At 37.4% G+C, this 10,196-nt stretch overlaps 1 pseudogene across 1 annotated transcript; it reads right to left on the bottom strand.

Annotated features, from left to right (window-relative positions):
• Window positions 1-716: 716 nt before the first annotated feature.
• On the bottom strand, window positions 717-8,890 carry LOC148861860 (ribosome-recycling factor, chloroplastic-like; annotated as a pseudogene). The gene is made up of 6 exons (XR_016113015.1): window positions 8,883-8,890; window positions 8,774-8,852; window positions 5,208-5,292; window positions 4,585-4,696; window positions 2,523-2,573; window positions 717-972 (listed from the first exon to the last, which is right to left on the bottom strand). The product of XR_016113015.1 is annotated as a ribosome-recycling factor, chloroplastic-like (transcript).
• Between the last annotated feature and the right edge of the window lie 1,306 nt (window positions 8,891-10,196).

The raw sequence follows: 10,196 nt of genomic DNA, 5'->3' as shown, positions 1-10,196 counted from the left end.
TCAAGCTAAGCTGAGGAGTCAGGATGCCCATCTTCACCAATTGTCCATAGAATGGGCTACACATCTCAAAGTGCAGATGCTCTTTCACTGTTTCAGGATTCCTACTGCCTCAAATGTACAATGTATCTGCGGGTACAAAGCTTCTCTTTTTCTTTGGCGGGGTCGGGGGACCTTGGATGGAAGCAGTGGATATAAAAAGCAAATGAAAGATACCCATTGGATTGGGATCTAATCCTCGGGGACCAAAGACTTTGGGCTGAATTTATAGCCCTAAAAAAGTACTTGGGCACCAACTACCTTTTGCCTTGGGGATGATATTTATGACCCTGAAAAGACACTGGGCAACCGCGTGCAACAACAACTACGTCTTTTTGATGCTGATGTATCGCTAAAGATGTGGCTCAACTTATGATCATAGCCATCCAATGATCCCATGTGGTTATTCTGGGTCCCACCATTATCTACCCAGATGATATACCAAGGTGATAGACTGTCTTTAGAGTCCACTGAACTCCCTATGTCCTTTTTCAAGTGGAGATAACTGAGGATCTGGCTCTTAAAAGGAACAATTGGAACTTTTTGTACCAGTTGCAGATGAGAGACTGAATTCCTCAATTGGGATTGTAGTCCTTGTACAAGAAACCTTTGCTGCACTGTGGTTTATGTTTGGTTCCGCAAGGGCTATAATGTAGACCCTGTATCCTCTATATAAAAATTTTCAATTCAATGGAAATTTGATTATCTAAAGTCAACCAATTAAAAGTTCAAGCCAATGTATGGTGCTATTCATTCACAACTTTTGTTTACTCTAATACAGTGGATAACTTTTTTTTTGGTTAAAAATTTGATGACTTAAAGACAAAGTGCAACCCAGATCAAATGGATAAGGATGGATCGATTGTGATTTGTAGTCAAAAGGAATTCCAGACATTTCTCTCTGCCATTAAAGAGTTCTTGTACTGTCAGCAAGTCCTGAAAACCAACCATGAGATAGATAATGTCAAACATTGAAAGAAAAGTGAAACTATTGAAAACTATGGAGAGTTCAAACTATGAGGGGCAGAATTTGATATATGCAATTCAGAAATTTAAATTTATACTTGTACACTAAGTCCTAATCAGGAATGAAGTTTTCTTCTCTAGAGTTTATTCACACACATCACTGCTAACTATCATCAGTTTTCCTTCAAAAACATGCTTAGGGCCACCCATGCTACAATGGTGGGGAGAAATAAAAGGTTCAATGTTGTACAAGTTAGGGCTTTTTACCAGTATTTACACATAATCTCAAATGTAATCAAGAGGAACCAACTACTCAATTAGTGCAACCTAGCATTTCCTAGACATAAACAATCTCATCAGGTGATACTGAAGAATTCAAGTACCATTTTCTGGGCCATCGAATGGCCAAAAGAAGGTAATATATTGATTGTCAGGGTATACTTGATCACATTACATTTAGTACAGGTTTACCTTTGTAGTATCAATGAAATTGATGGTCAAAGGGCTGACAAAATTGAGAACACAAAGCCCGTTTATTTTCCATGTCAAAAGAGTGTACTGCTTATTGAACATATCTATAAATTCTGAATTTGACCTATAGATTTCCCCAAATGTTGATATAATTTCTGCAAAAGAAAGTTAAGGAAGCTTCCCCCATTTTTGACACTCTTAAAAACATTGACCTGGTAGCTACTGTTTTTACTACCAAAAAGAAAAAAAAGGTAGCAACTGTTTGCATTAGGCACAGATGTTCTTCAAAGAGGGTGGGTCTTGCACAATGGTTGGGTTGCTCCGTTGTGCCCTGTGTGACCAGGGTTCAAATCTTGGAAACAGCCTCTGTATGTGCAGGGGTAAGGCTGTGTACATCTGTCCCTCCACAGACCTTACATTGGTGGGAGCCTCATGCACTGGGCTGCCCTTTTTATGTCCATAAAAAACAGACAAAAAGAATAGAGATTAGCTAAAGAACAAATAATAATGAAGGAATACATGGGAGGTCACGCAAGTTGCTAATGCAAAATATCCTCAAATCCCTCATCCCACATTCAACTCACCAGCTATAGAAGATAATGTTAGTTATGCAACATCATATAACAAAATTAAGTTTCCTTTAGGCCTTTATTTCTGTTATTTTTGTTTCGTCTGAGACAAAGGAATGCTAAGATTTGATGGTCATTATAATTTGCTTCTGTTAAAGCAGAAGACATAGCTGGTCCCAATCCCTGGAGCATATGCTCATGTACAAAACACAAAAAAGACATGTTTCACCGAGAATATTACAGATTTTTTATTAATCCATAGAATTGAGCAACAGTAGAACATTCTTTTTTTGTAGATAGAATTATTTTTGTTCATACACTCATCCTTAACTGCAATACGACAAATTTATGAAAAAATTCAGTCTTTAAGAAGTGGGACACTACACGGTCAGTCCCAGGAAATAAAAGTTGTAGATTAAGGTGAAGAAAGATAGATAAATGCTGGTTTGCATGACAAAGGACAACCAAGTTATTCTGTACCTGAAAATCACTAGACAAGTCTTTAACATTGTCTTCAAAGAGCTTTCTCTCCTGCAAAACAGAAGATGCATCAGGCAACAAGAATCCGATGAACAATTAACAAGTAGATAGGCACACCTTAAAGATGGAAACAAGATTCTAAATATCGATACAGGCTGATGTGCTGGTTGGGATGTATCAGCCTGTATGATTAGGTGCTTCTCTTTCTTTTTTTTTTCAAACCGGTTCAGTGAGTTGGTTTATTGCCCATCTACCCCCTGAACCAGATCAGACCCCAAAACACCCACTATAGGGGCGTACTGGGGAGTCACTGATATGATACATATCAGCCGATACACCCCGATACGTTGTGAAATTTAAATCCTTGCACAGAAAAGGAAAAAGAATTATTGATAGATAAAGATGAAAAGATTGTTGAGTTTCTCATAAGCTTTTAGGCATATTTTATTATATTTCTTAATGCCACACGAAAATGATAGATAATTGAGGTCTCAAACTTGTTTCAAGGAAGGAATTTCTGAGGAAAATATTGGCATTGAACAAATTGAATAACTAAATATATTACAGCAAAAAAGTCAGGTACCTAGCTAGTCACAACCCCCTGTCAATTCTTCATTGCCATTATAAAAGTATTCCTTGTCCATCCACTCTGGAATTGAAAAAAGCTTGAGCTTTATATTCTCTAGACAAGATGTCAGTTGAGACCTGCCAATTAAAGCTTCTAGCTGCAGGTCGGAACCAGATCTGTTCACTAAGTGCTCAAAGCCAATTATTACATTTCCTTTAAAGATAGTGTGTAGAAGGTTAGATCAGTTGATCAGGCTTTTGTCTAGAGATTCCCTTAGGTAGGAAGAACTCAACAGATGGCAGGCACATCAAGGGGTTAAAACTAGCATATTCAGCAGGCTTGTCTGGGCTAATAGTGGCAATCACATGGTTGGGACAAAGCTTAGATGATGAAATAGGATTCATGTAGCCAACCCCATATAGTTGGGACAAAGCTTAGGTGATGATGATGATGAACTGGTTTCCCTTGGGGGTAGGCCTGTGGATATTAAGATATTTGACAAAGGGAAGCAAATGCATCAGCCACCAGCTTAAACTTTCTCAGTCAGGTGGACTCCAGATCAACCAATAGCCTATCTGACTCCTTGACAAGGGAAGAGGAAGGCAGGAATGAACTATTTTGCAGAGCATCAGGCCTGGGGATGGATTTGTAGTCCTGTTTTGATTCATATTTTTATGTATGTCAGCCTTGACTGTGTTTGTACCCCTCCTTATCTTTCTTGAAGAGCCGGGTATTTTAATCTATCTGATGTATTATTCCTTCAAACAGAATCGAGAAATAACAGAGGAAATTATAACATTTTGGCCATGCACATTAAGGATAGTTATTTTTTGATAATTGCACACTAAAGATCCTTAATGAAACATACTTTCCCTTCATCTTTTTTAGCCACAATTTTCAGTAACTCCTGGATTCAACATGAGAATCAAGGAGGGTTAGCAATGAAAACTTTTAGAGAAAATTCAAAGGAGATTGGCTTTATTTCATCTCTTTGTACAAGCTACCATATTGCAAACTATCAAGCATTCACATATTCAAGTTTGGCATCCAGATTGTGTACTAGAATAAGGAACTAATTTAGGAATTAGGATAACAAATTGAGCTCATTTTTCAGTTTGGTTCATGGTATCTTCTGCAAACTTAAATTATCAACACATCATCAAAATTATAAGTTTGAATATTTTAGGGGTGAAAGGTAGAAATAAGGTTCCCATCTTGCATATAAAATATATTGCAACATATCAGAGGGAGGAGGAAGAAGGTGGACCAAGGCAAGGATCGCCAAGAGAAGGGGAAGAAATGGATCAAAAGGGCATTATAATAAGTATAAACCGGTTCTTTTGGAAATCTGGGAATAAAGGTGCAACAACACGGTTATTTTCTATTATCCCTGTTTCGGATTTGATGTACATACGACTTTAACATTAAGGGTTGTTTCGGTTATTCATAAAACACTATTGTTTCCTTGAAGTATGAGATAATACCAATATATACCTTCATCCTATCACATGTCAATTGCAGAACAGAAACTTGAATCACTTCTCCATCATTGTTTGGAGTTAAACCAATGTCTGAATTGACAATGACCTTCTCAATAACTTTTAAGCTGCAAGACAATTGACATTATGAAAAAGAAAAATGACAAAGACATATACGCTATTAAATGAATTCAATTATACTTTACCTTTAAAGTAAAAAAAGACACAAAATTTAACAAGCCTAAATATAAAAGGAAATACATGGGCATTGTTGAGAAAATAAGAAACCTGGCCATTAAAGTCTGAATAATATATGTGGAAAGCATTATGTGATTTGGGCCAACAATGGATGTGTTCAACCATGAAGAATCTTAATTTAGACTTAATTGGAGGATGTTCATCCAGTATATTCTTCACTGGGTAGTCAGAGGATGTATCCCTATCAAGAAGCCTTTACAACAGATTCTTGCAAACAAACAATTGGATTGACCCTTCTCATATTTGATTGTTGAGGTGGGATTCATAGTGCTTACCCCCTTTGTATGTGCAATCATATCAGCCACAACATAAAGGTCAGGTCAGAAGAATTTCTGATTTCCCCAAGAATAGTTTTCTCCAATACTTCTATGAATACTGTACCTTAATTTGTCATATGGAAACTTGCATCAGGAGTATTGATTTGTGCAATGCTCTTCAACCTGACAGGAGTGCCATAGTACTCAACCTGAAATATCAATTTCCTACATTAAAAGATAAAACTATATAGAGCAAAATAATAATTCGAAAACAGAAACAAGTACAATAACAATAAGGAGGAGAAAGGATCTTCCACCTAATGTTAATGCACCTAAACATGTTCCCCCTGGGGGATCTTCCACCCAAATCAAACCCTAACACATGTTCCCCTTCTTAGGGGATGTTTGATAACAGCTTAAGTGGCCGAACTGCATGACACAGATTTGCCTTTAAGTGGATAAAATAGTCATTATAAATATTTTAGGGGCATAGTAATCTATACAACATTCCATTTAGCCATTTATAACCTCTTAATGAATTATCCACAAAAATACACACAAAAAAAAAGTTAGTCAGTTCAGTCACTTAGGCTGTTACAAATGTCCCTTAGCCTCAATTTATAGAACTTGAATGCAATCATCTCATGCTAGAGAAATGCCTGAAAGATACTGAAAACCAAAACGTTGAGTACAAAAGGGTTCCTACTTTTAAAGTGAGTCAGGTCACTGGTTCAGTTGAGCCAAAGGAGATCTATAGTGCTTATATAGAAAGGTATGTGGCTTTTTAATGGATTGGCCACATTCTGTGCATACAGTCAACTGAAGCACAAGTGAATCATCATCATTGTCCTCTGACTTTCTAGCAGTTATTTTGATTTGGCAGTATGGATACCACTCCAGAATCTATTTTACACAGTACCATATAATTGTCCTCTGACCTTCTTAGGGGATGTTTCTTGATTGTGACTCCTCACTGATACTGCAAAATGGCCTACATTTCACATAATAAACCATCATGAACAACTATCCCTTATTCATTAACTATTTGATCTGATTCAAAGTTCCTTTAGATTGGTTAAGTTTTAATTCTCCTTGCCGGATTTTGTTATTCATAGATCACAACATCTGTCACCCAACATTTTGCATTTGAAGACTTATGTAATTGTAAGGGGATGAAGGCTTCATAAGACTAGAAATGGAATGAAGGGAACAACAGGTTCTATCATTGCTCTTGTTTTACAAGAGTTGCACTGAAAATTAAGTATTCATCTTCTGATTGATTTTGGGATTTAGATTATTTTTCTTCACTCTTAATCATAGGATGCTATTGGTGATATTTCTCATGATTTAGAAGTGAAGTTTCTTGAGGTAGTATTTATCTCAAATAGATAGAAAATCTATTTGATGTTAAATAGATTCCTCAGGCTCATGAGATATTTATTTTCTGATTAATTTTTCCTAATCATGGCATAAGAACATCTAATCCTTTATTTGGAATATGGGTTTCAGAGTTTCTATTCAAAGCCTTTTATAGGATAAAAACTATATCTACCAACAAGCACAATTAATGCAAGTTCTTGTTCTCAATCCAGAACTTGGGCTTCAATTCTTCCACTGAGTGCCTTCAAAGTTCCTGTTAGAGAATATCAACCTATTCAGGGACCTCACCTAACAGCTTAAGCTTTTAGGTTGAATGGTTCTTTGAGATGGTACCAGAGCTATTTTGACCAAGTGGTCTAGTGTTTGATCCTCATTACCCCCACTATAATTAATTAAGTTTCAGCACAAGGTATGGATGGGCCTGTGATTGTTCACACTTCAAGCCCAATGGGCTTTCGTGAGGGGGCGTGTAAGAGAAAATCAACCTATTCAGGGACCTCACCTAACAGCTTAAGCTTTTAGGTTGAATAGTTCTTTGAGAGTTTCCTTCTCAGTTCAAATCTCTGAGCATTGTAGTATCCTCGATAAACCTTAAGCCTAATTTTCTAAGTAAAACCATAAACCAATTATCATCTTGCCCCTTCAAAATCCTAACTTACAGAGTTTGGAGATTTAACAGGTTGTCCTAAATTAGTACTTTACTTGCATTTTTCATTCTATTGCCACCCCCTGGAGGTTCACCTACAAAAATGCCATCCAACCATCCAATTGGTATAAATGTTGGCAATAGTTCTAGTGGACTACTTTGAATGGTTGAACAACATCTGACACAGATGCAGCACATTCAGAGAGAGGGAACGTCTGCAATGAACAAATGCAATATAAATAATATTGATTAATCTTGGGAACCTTTATAACTTTAAAAGTGCTTTTCCTTATGTAACCACATCTCTATTTGAACCCCAGGAAAATAATTTCTCTCTCTTACATCCTTCACATGTAGAGATACAACTTTGGTTGAGATGGGTTGCATGGAGTTGAGCTAAACGAACCCAACTTAACACTTAAGTGCTGAACTCAATCATAACCTGAACCAGGCAAACAGGTTGAGACTGGATATAATTAAGATGAGAAATAATACAAACATGGCTAGAGATAATAATATGTAATTCTGATTGATACTTGAACTGATCAGAGAATTCCATTACAGGCTCTCTAGTCCCCTTGCCTGGAAAGTAAGAGGGGCCTTGGCAGTCCATGTACTGTTTCCTACACATTATCCATGAATAAAATACTTTATTTTGGTTGCTGATTAGAAAAAAATAAATTGAGGAAAAATAACATACTAGGAGACATTCATAAGATTTGGACACTTCTAACATACGATTCCTGCCACTAGATCAGTTTCCTATTACTTTGCTACTTGTTTCAATATACATATTAAACAGATAAATGTCAGGTTTTTGGTTGCCTATGGACTCAATATGAAGCTTACCTATTAGAATGTTGTTTCAAGGGATACTTCTTTTCTTATGTTAATATGTAACAAAAAGCAGGATAAAATGGTCCCCTTGTTTGATTTATAGTATTTTATCATAAAATTGTTAACTTCAAAGGGTAAAATCCTAGGTGACACATGCCTAGTTGCCTACTAAATAAAGCACAAGGGAGGCATATGCCTTGTGTTAGAAAATAAAAAACCTATTCAGGGACCTCACCTAACAGATTAAGATTTTAGGTTGAATGGTTCCTTGACATGGTATCAAAGCCTATTTGACCCAAGTGGTCTAGTTTTCAATCTTCACCACTCTCATTATAATTAATTAAATTTCAGCACAAGGTATGGTTGGGTGGTGGGCCTGTGCTTGTCCATGCTTCAAGCCCAATGGGCTTTCGCGTGAGGGGGCATGACAGAAAATAGGAAAAGTATTCAGGGACCTCACCTAACAGCTTAAGCTTTTAGGTTGAATGGTTCCTTGACACCTTACATGAGACATACCTCTATATGTACCCCTATACAAAAGGCATACACCTCGATTGTATCCATGCCTCTATAGTCTGCCTCAGGGCATCTTCTTGGTGGATGACCTGGAGGTGATGCCTCCATCACTTTCAAAACCCTGATTGCGAACACCAACATGAGTTTGATAATGTTAGCCTTGCTAATTCAGATTTATGTTTTGTTGTGTTTCATAATTTTGCGGCCTTGATAATATCTTAGCAGTCATTTCCTATTTGTGCAACTAACTAACTACAGAAGACCATCTGAACTATAAGACAAATATTGCAGACCTACAAAAAAAATCATACCTCAATTCCATCTAGCATGGCCTGGTTTACTCACTCTGTCCTTACTGCATAGAAATTTCCTCGAACAGTTTCAATTAGTCTTTTTCATCCTTCCTTTCCGAAGAATAACAAAATCATTTAATGTTAGTAATTGCTAAAATGAAAGGAATCCTGATAGCAACTTTAGGAGACTATTCCACAACAATTATTCTTTTCAAGTTCAAGCCTGCACTGCACTATACCATGATAGACCCACTCGCAACATTTTTCTCAATCAAGGATTCCTCAGCTTCGATTTCTTCAATGGTGCATACCTCAGAACTCCTGCGCTGGATACGAAATAGGAGCAAAATCAGAAACAAAAAACATCAGAGGAAAAAGGGGAAACCAGAATTGTGTAAACACTTGATGAAAACAACCTAATTGCAAGTATAATGAAGAAATGATCCAGGAATGGTCTTGGCTCTTCTGTTCCGATTGTTTAGCAACGACGAGCTGTCCAGGAAATTTCCTGGCGGCAAACTGAAGATTTGCATAATTTGCAGCTGAGCTCCAGGAAGCCACGTTTGAGCATGTGGAATGGCATTTCGTGTAATTGCTTCCTCTGCAGTGAGAATCTGAAAGTATTCTCTGTTACTAAATCGCTTCTATAAAACAGAGATGCTCTCCAACTAATTATAAAAGGCCATAAAACTCAACAAAAGACTGCCCACTGTAAAGATTGACTGGCCGAGTATTTTGGAATTTGGAAGCTGCATGGCCAAATCGGCTGACCATATATCAAATTCTACGTTAAAACTTAAAACCCCGAGTTTCCAGCTGAATTGAAACAGAGTGAGGGACTCCGGATCTCCTGCGCACATGAACTCTGCCTACGTCTTCCTACATTACTTAGCAGCCACACATGGGGAACATCTCATCTCCGTTCCCTATGTGTGGCTGCGATGTTATATGAGTAGATGTGGGCAGATTTCTACAGGAGATCCAGACCGGAGGGAGGGAGGTAGCTCTCAACTCTCAAGTCTCAACTGACTCAGACGAACTGACTCGGATCGGCAACTCCCACATCCCGTATAAACAAACCGTTACGTGAACAAAATTGGTTGGTGAATCACAAAACAGCTGACGACGATTCGGGGAGTAACTCGATCGTGTCTCATTGAGAAACCGAACGATCCATAAAATCGTCAGGTTAACATCAAATTCTATCAAATACTTGAGAGGTGGAATCTTCAAAAAATAATTAAATAAATAAATAAAGGATACATTTTTTAAACTATTTCTAACTCTACCCACGCCTAAGGTTTAAGAAATTGGCTCCACAGCCTGTTACACAGTAAATTTCATCTAATCCGAATCCTTCCTATTCCCACCTCATGTTTCCTCATTATCCTTCCTACTATCTAAGCACTGCACTCTTCGTTACTTTCAATTGCCCCCTCAA

This window comes from Nelumbo lutea, chromosome 4 (genome assembly GCF_056320005.1).
Source record: "Nelumbo lutea isolate HS-2025 chromosome 4, American lotus-T2T, whole genome shotgun sequence".
NCBI classification, from domain to species: domain Eukaryota; kingdom Viridiplantae; phylum Streptophyta; class Magnoliopsida; order Proteales; family Nelumbonaceae; genus Nelumbo; species Nelumbo lutea.
Note: the sequence above shows the minus strand (reverse complement) of the source record. Positions and strands in the feature narration are given on the sequence as shown.